We start from the raw sequence: 12803 nt of genomic DNA on the forward strand, positions 1-12803 counted from the left end.
CTCTCAGTTTAGACAACTAAATTATTGCTTGTCAATTTAGCTTGGGATGAAAGACAGGTGTTTTGTTTCACAGTAAAACTCCATTTAGAGCCTACATTGGCTCTAAATCCAATCCCAGCTTTTTGCTGTGGGCTGGCATTGAAGTATATCACAGTAGGAATTATCAGTCAGGGCCCCAGCAGTCAATCCACACAAGATCCTTCACCTTGGCTCCTCTGGATGGGCATGCCTAACACCATTTAAAAGCAACTGAGATAAAGACTCCTTCGAGCTCCAAGGGCTACAGTCCTTGCTGATACTCCATTGCCATTTTGCCTCCAACAAAGAACTAATCTGAACAAAGTTGAAAATCCCTATTAGTCTTCTTAGAAACCAAGGCAATACTGTATGATTCTTTAGTAAATATTCATTGGGACTGTGTTTTAATTTATTGACATTATATATTTTTATATCTCCATGTCAATGAAATGATGTGATGTACCTTAACAGGAAAGTTTCTATGAGTACGTATGCACCTGTTACTCTGATTTGAGGAGCTTAATGTAAAAGGCTCAGTGGAATAGCTAAAATTATCCTCATGCAAGTTGAAAACCAAAACTTTTCTGTAAGCTTCTTTATTTCTCTAGCCTCCTCCACTCTGCTATGGTTTGCACCCATTTCTAGCATCACTTATTATAAATATATGTGATCATGAAAAACAGTTACTCATGTCTCTTATCAAAGTATGAGAGAACTCTTAGCAAGTCTAAAAAATTCAAACCATAGTTCTAAGAAAGTATTACCTGGTTTGCCTACCATAGTGGAAAGTGAGTGTAAGGGCTGTTATTTAATATGGGTGGGACTAGTGTATATGTAGATCTCATAATACTCACTGTTATTAATTAAATACACTTTATTTATTTATTTATTTATTTATTTATTTAGAGCGCATGTATGCGAGTCAGGAAGGGACAGAGGGAGAAGGAGAGAATCTCAAGCAGGCTCCACTCCCAGCACAGAGTCCAACAAGGAGCTTGATCTCCCCACCCTGAGGTCATGACCTGAGCCAAAACCAAGAGTCAGATGATTAACCAACTGAGCCACCCAGGTGGCCCATAGACTTTTAAAGTACTGGAGATTTTAAGGTGAAATAAGCCTTGCATCAGTATCTACCCCAATTCCACCACCATTGTAAAGATGAAGTTAAGTAACTTGACTAAGATCAAAGATCAAAATAGTTCATGGCAGAGCCAGGATTCTATCCAAGTATTCTGATTGAAAAACTAGTTCTCATTCCACCATATAGTCTCGAATTGATTTTTTTTTTTTTTTATGAAAATGATGTTTAGAATTCTTTATGGGGTTCCATGAGTCTTATGATCAAGTCTTGGGTGCTTTGCCACATGTGAACTTTTCAGTTAAGGTTTAAATCAGAGAATATTGTAATTATATATTTATCATAGTTATCATGTAGACTGTGTTTAACTTTATTTTTTTTTGAGATTTCTATGTATTTATTTTTTTATTTTTTAATTAAATATAATTTATTGTCAAATTGGTTTCCATACAACACCCAGTGCTCATCCCAACAGGTGCCCTCCTCAGTGTGTTCAACTTTAAATGTAGTAGTCTTTTTTAATTTTTTTTTTCTTGAAAATGTTTGGATTAGAATAGAGCTTCAATAAATTAATACCTTTATTTCAACAGATTTACAAGACATCTTGAAGATAAAAGCAGTACCTTATTTATTATCAGTCTTTCAGTGCCTAGCATAATGCCTTGTCAATAAAAAATTCCTGATGAATGTTTGTTGAATTTCTAATTTGATGTTTGATTCAGGTTCTTAATCCTGTATTATCTGTAATTTGTCTGACTAGCTATAAACTATATTAATTTCTCTGAGCTACGTTTCCTATTTACTAACCAATCTGTTTTTAGTTTATCTTTGCCTAAATGTTCAGCTAGGGGTGAGGTGATTAGATAGATGCTGACCAAATCTCTTTTATTTGGCTATAAGGCATATAGCAGGGGGAGATATACTTAAGAAGAATAGTTGGGTTTTCTTGAACTCTCAAAAATGTCTTGTATTAAAATAGATAAAACATCTGACTTGTGGTCTTTAAAACAAATGACCAAGTATGTTTTCATGTGTCTAATGAAAGTACCAATGTAGGGCTATTGTGAAAGATCAAATGAGATTAGAAGTGATGGTAATAAAAGTGTTAAAAGCAACATGTAAACAGAATGACACTGGCAGTAGTAATCATAATTATAATGCAAGTAGTAACCTTGAAGTTTACTGCATGTTCTGGGGTTGGAATAAGGATCTTGGGTCAATTCTTAACAAACAAACAGACAGAGTTCTTCGGGTTCTAGGGCCAGTGACTCAAGACATAAAACATACAGTAATTGACAAGTGAGGGTATCCCTACTGGCCTTTTGCTCTAACTCTGCCTATAAAAAAGAACTGCATTCAAATGCATGGTTGACAATGAAATGGAAGTTTCATCACATTGCCCTACTCCTGACCTCAGAGCTGACCTCCAGATCACCCCTGAGTCAAAATGTTAGAGAGGAGTCACTGAATGCAGTGTTAAGCTGGATTCAGCCAAGTTTCCTGAGGAGAAAACCAGAATATTGTATTTTCAGTGGTTGTTTTTAATTCTGTGGATGAGGGTTCCTGTGGCATGGTTGACTCTGATATCACCAATTTATCGGTCTACTGCCAGGATTTTATTTATCTTTTATTTCCCAGGTATCTCTAAGCTGTTAGGAACAATGAGCTATCAACTTTTCTTTGCACTGCAAAAGATGAGTATAATTGGACCTATTCTGCAAGTGACCTCTGAGCCAGTTTTTATCTGGTAGCCAGAATTTATCTGGGTAAAAGGGAAGTGAAGAGGTGAGGATTAGAACCCAAATAGAGGGCGTGGTACAGATGAATTCCAGCCTGACCTTTCTTTCCCTGCTTATCTGAAGACAAATCAATTAACTGCTCAAAGAACTGGCTGTTAAAGGAAAAATGTCAATTAGGTCTAAAAGTGACATAGCACATGGTTAACCAAATTGTTTCTTTTTGATTACTTTATAAACTAAACTTGTTTGCTTTGGCTTTCTTTCTTTTTTTTTTTTTTTTTTTTCATTTGAAAGATAAGAAATCACACGAGTAAACTGCACATCACTTAAGGTATTAAGCAGTTCAGTCAAAACTGGTCTATGGCATTATAAACATTGGTTGACTCCTTGCCTTCTTGCCATGAACATTGAATTGCCTACAGTTTTTTAAAGTCCCTGAAACCACATATACCAAATATTACTCAGAAGATTGAATACACCTTACATACATTTGTATTATTTCAGTGTCTAAAAACACAGCTTAAATTTAAATTAATTTAAATAACATGATTTAATTATGCATTTTCTGTCATGAGTATAACTGTTACAGTGAAAATGACCTGAGACTGTTTTTATTTTTGCACTAAAGAAGAGATTTTTCTTGTTAAACAAGTATTGTAAATATTGGCTTTAATCAAATAAGTTTTTTTCAGTCTTTAATCATATGCCAAAAACTAGGTACATGTTTGTACCTCTTCAGGAAACTGTCTCTGCCAAATAGTCACTTAGGGGACTTTCTAAACTGAACACTCTTATTTTTTTTTCTTTGACCTACAGGCCTTGAGACACATCTGAACTACCTGTTAATGATCGTTAAGAACTGTAGAGATTTGTTAGGTCTCCCCAATTATTGTTCTGTGGTCATGTGGCCACATTCATCTTTGCATGGAGGATTTTATCAACTTATTGAATGCTGAATTCATAAAACTACTTTATAACACAAAAATAAACCCTTAAACTTTTGTATTCACCAGTTCCCATGAGGTGAAGTCCAAATTCTTTCACATAATACTAAAGATTCTTCACAATTTGGTCTCAATCTCCCAACACCTTATACACTAGCATACGTGTTAGTAAACATTTTCTGTAAAGGGCCAGATAGTAAGTACTTTAGGCTGTATAGGCCATACATGCTCTGCTGTTACCATCCAACTATACTGGGGAGCATAAAAGCAGCCATAGATGGTATGTAAATAAATGGGTGTTATTGTGTTCCAATGAAACTTTATTCATAGAAACTGAAAGTTGAATTTCATATAATTTTCACATTCAGTGCAATAGGTCCTTAGAATTTTTTTCGACCATGTAAAATTTTGAAAACAAACAAACAAACAAGCATTCTTAGCTCACGGCCTGTACAAAAATAGTTGATCTGGATTAGGCCTGAGGACTGTATCTTGTTGAGCCTTACACTAGAAGCCTAAAGATGTTCACATTTTTTTCAGAACAGGTCCTGAATTTCTATGCTTCTGTACCTCTCCTTAAATAGTTTCTGCATCCTACATTTTTCTCTTTTATCTTAGCCTAACTAAATAGTATTCTTGTGAAACTGAGCTCAGGTGATCCTATTGCTGAGAAGCCGTCCATGATTAGAGCTCACCCTTCTGCATCGAATCAAACTCTTATTCCACAAGATTCCAATAGTACTTCGCACATTCCTGTTAAAAGAACAGTGCAGAAAAGATTCAGAATGTGTTTGCTACATATTTCCTGAATGAGTCAATAAATGAATAAATGAATAAATGAATGATGGAGACGCAAATGAATGACTTCTACCAAAATTGTTTACTGAGCTATTTCCACAGTCTGAATGTGAGCTCTACATGGATAGCTAGTTGTACTCATCTTTCTGTCCCCAAGGCCTAAGAAGTGTTTGGTGTGTGCTAATATTTTAATAGCTATGTGCTGAATTAATGTTTTGAGGGTATACCTCTGAGAGAAACCTATAGAGAATGGATTTTATTCTTTATGGACATTCTTATATTTCTGGGTTGAAATAGTTCTATTTGATTCTTCCCAAAATTGCCATACCTAGACCCCTAAAGCTAAGTTAGGAGTTACAAACAACCACTTTCCTGTCACTACTTGTAGACACATGCTTGTTTATGTTTGGCTAATTAAAATTAATCACCCTAGTCTTCCTTCCCTTCAAGGGCATTACTTCCCATTAACTTCAGTGAAGCTTGTTTGACTTCAATGGAAGTTTTTACTTGCATAGGGACAGTGAGGAATCAGGACAAATATCTTTAAGGCTGTCATTTGTCACCATGAACAAAAGAAATAGAGATCCTTAGGCATGAGGCGCTGTAGCACACTTCACGTGCCTCTCTTAATTCTATCTTTGCTGACAACCCATGACTGCCACATAAAAGGAAGCATCAGAATTATAATTGAATGGTTCTGAAATATCAGAGACAGAACCTCTGAAAAGGAGGTTCACAAACTTATTCCTTGGCAAGGTTAGTGATTTGAGTACCTAAGCAGGGCCAGAACACCGTTGACAGCATTTCCAATGCATAGCGTGTGCATTTCCTTTGAGTTGGTGTTGAATAGCAAGGCATGGTAGCTTAACTTTATTCCACCAGCACGCAGTTTTCTTTGACAACCTTCCACTATTCAGAACACCCCTGAGAAACAGAAAGTCAAAGAGGGAAAAGGCATCTGAGCAACCACAGCAGTATCATAGTATCTACGCTTTACAACTTGAGCATTTTATTCACAGTATATTTATTTCATGTGGAATATGATGTATTTGAAGTACTTGGCAAAATACCAATCTGGTGCACCCAGGTGCCAGTAAGGTGCATGGTTCCTCATTTTTTAAGGTTCTGTAGATATCAACATTTAAGTCAAGCCAGGCTTATTGCTTCTAAAGACACTAAGCAACTTAATTGTCATAAGAACAACATGGCATGCTCCCAAAGATGATTGTTCCAGAATCCCCATCTTAATTATACCATAAAGCAACTGCTTTTCCTGTATTTTTATAACTTTTTTATAGGACTGTTTGCCAATATTTAAATGAGATTTTATATATATATATATATATATATATATGAGATTATTATATATATATATATATATATATATATATATATATATATATGAAGTCCTACAGCGGGACTTTATATATGTTATCTCATTTAAATGCCCTAAATGGTCCAATAAAAAAGTTGTTATTGCCTGCATTGATATTTGGAGTTTGTAATTTAAAATTTTAAATTTTAATTATAAAAAGTACTGTTCCCTATATCTTATTCATCCTCCACATGTCCTAGTTAATTAGTTTCTCTCCACCTAAACAAAATATCCGTTCTTCCCAAAAATTCCATCATTGAAGTCACCCTTTTAGTTTAAGGTACAACCTCTGCCAATGTCTTCCATTAAAGTGTATATTACCTGAACCAGATAAAACACTAGCCATCACAATGCACTAAAACTTTGACAGAAATCGAGTAGTCAGATTAAAACAGTATTGCCTTTGGGAGAAAAAAGGTAAATGGAACTCTGAGAGAAAGCTAGATCTTAGTTGTAGAAACCAGGAACAATCCAGATACTCAGGGTTCTAGCTTGCATGGGATAGTGCGTGTATGCTGTGGTTCAGAAGAATGGGGGATTTCACGGATAACACACGAATCCTGGTTAAGGACTGCACCAAAATCAAATTCCACCTGTTTTCCAGTCCTGATGAAGATAAAAGGTGGTGCAATAAACATAAAACCATCTTCTCTCTCTCCCACTCTCCCATCAGAAGGTCTTCTGTCTTCATTGGTATTGGCTTCTCAGCAACGCAGCAGATAAGCATGGTGTGGGCTTCAAGGCAGGTGCTCTGCTGCAAAATGAAGAATTACAATATCAATCACCATAATCAATGCTAAAGCCTGAAGCTGGATCTGGATGGGAGGCTGAGCCAATCTTTCAGTCAATGAATGAGACATTTCTATTGGCGGAGTTTTCTAGTTCCATTTCTCATATCCAGAGAGGTGCTCTCTGGAGAATTTCTTTCTTATTGTCTTAGCTTCTTTTGTTTGTTTGCTTTTCCCCACAGAGTAGCTCAGTAAACCTCCTGTTAACATATTTTGCTTCCAAAGCCCATGTAAATACAGTAGGATCCCCTATATTTATGTGTCCATATCTATCTATATACATTATCTCCACCCATCCAGAATCGAATGTATTATTTCATACAGTGTTTCCCAAATGTTCCTGACAAAAAGTGTTACCTGGGTTAATGTTAAGAATAGAGATATCTGGGCTCTAGAACCCACACCTACAAAGAGAGGCCTGGCAATCTGCATATTTGACATACAGATGATTCTCCATGCTGAAAGCCCACCACCACCAGACCTGCTCCTCCTTCTGTTATTCCCTTCACAGCACTTGGCACTTGGGGAGACAACACTGAACAAAATTTCATGGGCTGAATGAATGATTAAATCTCATAGATATTGTAACACCAAATGGCCAATCTAGTTTTCGAGTCTCTGTCCAATTAGTTCTCAAAGTCTGCTGATCTCACTCTGTAAAAATCTTAGATTATCCCCTCCTCTCCATTCTCATTCTGCTGCCCTAACTGAAGTTCTCTTCTTCTCTTCCCTGAAGTAATTCCATAGCTCCTTCTTCTTCTCTATGGCCTCTCCCACTCTTATCTAACCCTTCAAGTTCTACCAGGAATCTTTCTAAAACACGTATCACTACATTTCTTGAAGATCTTTCAGCAATCTACTCTTCTCCCTCCAAACCTGGAATCATGTCTCCAATGCCCATAGCCTGGCATAAAATAAGCCCTTAAACTATAGAGATACAGATCTTACTCAAGGCTCTTCAAAACTTGAACTCAACTTTCCAGTCTCACCTGCAATCTCTATCTACATCCTTCAGTGCCCCAGCAGCCCCTGCACAGGCCCACATCCCACTCCCTGCATTTTCTTCAACTATTTGCCATTTGTATTCCTCTCTCTTTTGCCTCTGCCTCATATATCCATTCCTTCCACTCTTTCTCCTTCCTTACCCAAAAAAGAAAATCCCATTCTAGCCACTGAATGACTTCCTCAAAATTTTATAAGTCTCTCTCTCTCTCACCATGTTAATAGGTCTACCTGAGCCTAAATTGAGATCTACTTGAGTCCTGACCTATTTCTCTCCTTGGGAGTGGTATGGCATTCCCTGCAATTATGAGGTCAACCAGATGCCCCAGGAGCTCTGGAGCTTGAGCCTATGGGGTCTTCCTGGGCTGTTCTGCGGCCACATGGCCAGCCAATTACAGGAGGGTGGACTGGTGAATGGATTTCTCCTGCTGGTCAGTGCAACATTTCTTTGGGGCTGTCATGTCAGAATGGTATGACTTTAAAGTCAGACACAGGAGGAGTTTAAGACTATAGGCTACTACAATCCTCTGCTAACCTTTGGCTTGAGCTATGTATATGGCTCATGTGTTAACTCTTATCCATCCATGTTCTGACCAACCACAGCAACATCTTCAGTCCACATACTTCAGTCTAAGGGTGGTGTGGACAACTATAGATGTTATGTACCCAGTGTGTCCATCATTGTTGGCATTCAAAAAAGTTACCCCAACCCTTCTACAGGCTCTGTACCATGTGTCAGACATACTTCAAGATGGCCACAGCTATCTCCTTTGAAGGCTTCCAAGATCATTTCTCCACAGTGCCAATAGGTCCATCCCATTAATTTTCTGATTAATTGATATGTTCACATCATACTATCCTAGGTAAGTTTAAAACATGCTGATCCAAGGACAGACATTTCTTATGCAAATGGGGCCATTCTTCTTATTTAGCCCCTTGTCCTTTGTTTGTCTTCCCTGTTGGTGGATGTGTGTGGAAGACAGGGTGCAGACAACATAGAAAAAGATCACATTTGGAGCACCTGGGTGGCTCAGTCGGTTAAGCATCCAACTTCGGCTCAGGTCATGATCTCACGGTTCGTGGCTTTGAGCTCTGCATTGGGCTCTGTGGTGACAGCTCATAGCCTGGAGCCTACTTCAGATTCTGTGTCTCTCTCTCTCTCTGCCCCTCCCCCACTCACACTCTGTCTCTCTCTGCCACTCAAAAATAAATAAAACTTAAAAAAAAAAAAAAAGAATGGAGATCACACTCAAGGAATGTAATGGTTATAGCCTAATTATTTTAAGAGAAAGCATGGTTGGTAAATATAGTGCTCTACATGTCCACTAACAAATTCTGTACTGTAACTTAACATGATGAAGTAACAGGTTATTCTTACACTATCTTGCATACTCTGGGCAAGACTTACATTTGTGCTTTTCATCAATGAGGCACAGAAACAACTTTCTAGAGAATTATTGGAAACCAGTATTCTTGGGCAGCACAGTGGTGAGATAAGTGACATAAGTAATGTTGTGGCTAATATTTAAAATATGGTACCAGGGAACTACAGAAGCAAGAAGATCTATATTGTTTTCGTACATACATGTTCTGAAGAGTCCTGGCATTATGAACAATAACAAACAGGGTTGCTATCTTTTTTCATGGTGAGAGTTGGGATTTTAGTCAGAAACAGGACATTTTTTAAATGAAAATGTGAAAGCAAGCAAGCAAACAAACAAACAAAAACCATGAGGAGAAGTTTCCTGTACCTGAGCAGGAAGAAATGGCACTTGGACGCTGAAAGATTTTCATATACAGTGATTGCACAAGAAAAAAATGCCTAAAGTTTTTCTTCTCTACCCATTTTTCTCAATTGTCACTGATGGGCCCTTGAATTTTGTAATAGTATTTAGATGACTGTATGGAGTGATTTTTGTTGTTGTTAGTTTGGGTTTTGTTTGTTTGGCCCGGGATCCTGCATACCTTAGGGGAAGCTCTGTTGTTCAGGTACTATGTTAAGCAACTTATGTGCGCCTTCCATTTTCATTTTCACAACAATTCTGTGAGACAGTTATTATTACATAGAAATTAAAACCTAGAGCAGTTAAGTAATTTACCCATGCACATAGCTAGTAAATGGCTGAACCGAGATTCTCATTCAGAACAACCTGACTCTGATGTATACATCAACCTTAGAAAACCTAGGACAAATTGATCCACCTGAATTGTATTTCCTGGATTCAACATCACTCTTATACCTGGGGGGATCATTATGTTTTAGTCTCTCTATTGTTAATAAGATATTTGTTGAATATTTCCTATGTGCCAGACACCATTCTAATCATTTAATGTGCATTATTCATTAAATAATTTTAACAACCAAATTATGTACATATCGATAGTGTTCTCATTGTAGCACTGGAGAAATTGAGGCTCACCATGGTTAGGTAACTTGCCCAAGGTTACTCAGCTATCACTGGTAGAGCAGAGAATCAAACAAGGCTATCTGACCCTAGAGCCCAAGCAAATCAGAACCAAATATTGTGGTTTCATTCCTTCATCTTTTGGTTCTGAACCAAATTGATACTTACCAGACACAAAACATCACAAACTCAAGTACGTATATGACTGGAATCGATCTCTGATTTTAGTGTTTGGTCTAGTGACTCTGCTTTCACAGGCCTTGGCATACTCTGAGGGCAGAGCATTGCCAGTGCAATGAATGACACCTCTGGTTCTTGCACATAGAGCTTTACTGGAAAGTTCACATGGTCCAGAGGGTGAGCTTTGCACCTGGTCATGGTGGGGTCATGAGCCACAGCTTCAGTCACCACTGACTCAGAACTCCTCAAAGGGGAATGTATTTTTTTAAGTTTATTTATTTATTGAGAGAGAGAGCGCGCACACAGAGGAAGGGCAGAGAGAGGGGGAGACCGAAAATCCCAAGCAGGCTCCACGCTGTCAACACAGAACCCAGTGAGGGACTTGAATTGAACCATGAGATCATGAGCTGAGCCGAAATCATGAGTTGGACACTTAACTGACTAATTCAAGAATAAGAAGTCATTCCTTCATGAGGAAGTCATATGTGACCATATGTATGTGTGTGTAAATGTATATGTGTCCATACCATTTCTTTTATACTGAATTTTTGCTAATTCTAGTATTTCCATTTCCACGTACAAATAGAGAACTTTATAACGGAAGGTGCGTATTTGCCATAACACACACAAGGAATATATCAAGTGTCACTTTACTATAGATACCTTGGCTCAGATACAAATATAATACAATGCCAACTATCTGGCCAAAAAATAGATAACAGAAGTCAATTAGCCACACATGTGGAACTATTTGGAAAAACTCAGATAATTGACTAAATATTTCAATTTTCCTTCAGATGCGTACCACTATGCTTCTTATCATTTGACATTTTTTCTCTCACGACTTACAGCAACAGCTATTTTACTCCTTCAAACACTCTTAACAATAATAGACTTACAAAAAAGCTGTAATCAAAATGTAATGGCTTAGAGATTTACACAGGATAATTTTTATCTTTTCTAAAAAAAATTTTTTTTCATTCAGAGCAAAAATTCTGATTCTTTTACTCCCATCAACTCCTTGTTTTGTTTCAAGATTCCATTGATCATTTACAAATGGTAAAAAACAAAAAACAAAAACAAAAACACCTCGTTAGCCTACCCTATATTTCATCCCAGGTGACTGAACTCTGCATTTTGATTTCTAAACAGGCAGATAGATGTACTGTAATGAGAGCACAAAGAAACAGGTTTATAACTTGGTACATTATGACACTGGGTTCAAAGCAGTGCTGTAAGCCTTTGTTTCTGACTCATGCAGATAAAATCCAGCATTTTCTAGGACTGCAACAATGCAGAGTATGAAGGAGAAAAAAAAAAAAAGAAGAAAGAAAGATGCAAGAAAGAGAAAGAAAGAAAATGAATTAAAACAAAGCAAAACTCTTGGGATAGTTTAGGCTGCAGGGTATTTTCCCAGAGTTCTGTCCAAGAATAATCTAGTAAAAATGTGGACAGAGAACCACCGACCCCTGCTCTCCCCCGAACATATGCAGCTCTGATCAGTCTGGTATTTCAAGAGAAACAAGGTCCTGAACCCGAGTCCTCAGACACATAACAAAGCGCACTTCACAGCTGTGATGCACAGCGACGATCGGCTCCGAGGCCTGAGTGGGTCCCAAGACAATGCCTCCTTTATCACCCAGAGGACAAATATCTAGACAGCAATATTTTCTGCTTGAATGCTTCAAGCAGCTCGCGCAACTCCTGACTGAAAGGGAAAACTGAGCTCAGAGTGTTTGCTGAGTGATTATTTTAATTTACTACTTGATGTAAATCTAAATGAACTGACACCCAGCTCAAGATGGACAGAAAACAATCATCAAAGAAGGTGGGGGGCTGTGGGAGAAAAGGGGGGCACAGGAGAGGGCCGATGTTACACTAGCATCTGAGGTTTAGCCAACTTTGGCAATGGCAGCGTAATAGATAGGGGGGCAGGCTCGGCATTCCGTTTCCTTCTCTCAATTACCATAATAAGTTCGGTAATTTCGTGCTGTTTATTTATCTGGCGAGGATAACAAAGGAAGCCGAGGAAGTCGGCTCTGGAGGCACCATGACAAAGCACCAGACAGAAAGCAGTCACGTGTGGGGAGATGAACAGAGACACCACTTCTCAAGCACCTGATTATTCTTTCTTAGTATTTAGAGGCAAAAATTAGCCCTAAGAAAAACATCAGCAAGCACAACACAAGCTATGCAGATGAGAAAATTGGGGTAAGATGGGGATTGAGGAAAATTGAGGGCAACTTGACAGCTAAGTTTTCATTCCTTGTAAAAAGCTATCTTTCCTTCACGTCAATTATTTGTCCAAACTTAGTGGTAGAGAGAAAAGATTTTTTTTAGAGAACTGTTTTGTTTCCCCCTCCTCCCTGTCACATGTGGCCCTAGTTTCTTAGAGTAGAAAGTTCTTCAGATACGATGAATATTTCTGAGAAACTAGATAGCAAAATCATAGCTGTGTCTGGTTAAGATGAACATC

This window comes from Panthera onca, chromosome A3, assembly GCF_046562875.1.
Source record: "Panthera onca isolate mPanOnc1 chromosome A3, mPanOnc1 haplotype 2, whole genome shotgun sequence".
NCBI classification, from domain to species: domain Eukaryota; kingdom Metazoa; phylum Chordata; class Mammalia; order Carnivora; family Felidae; genus Panthera; species Panthera onca.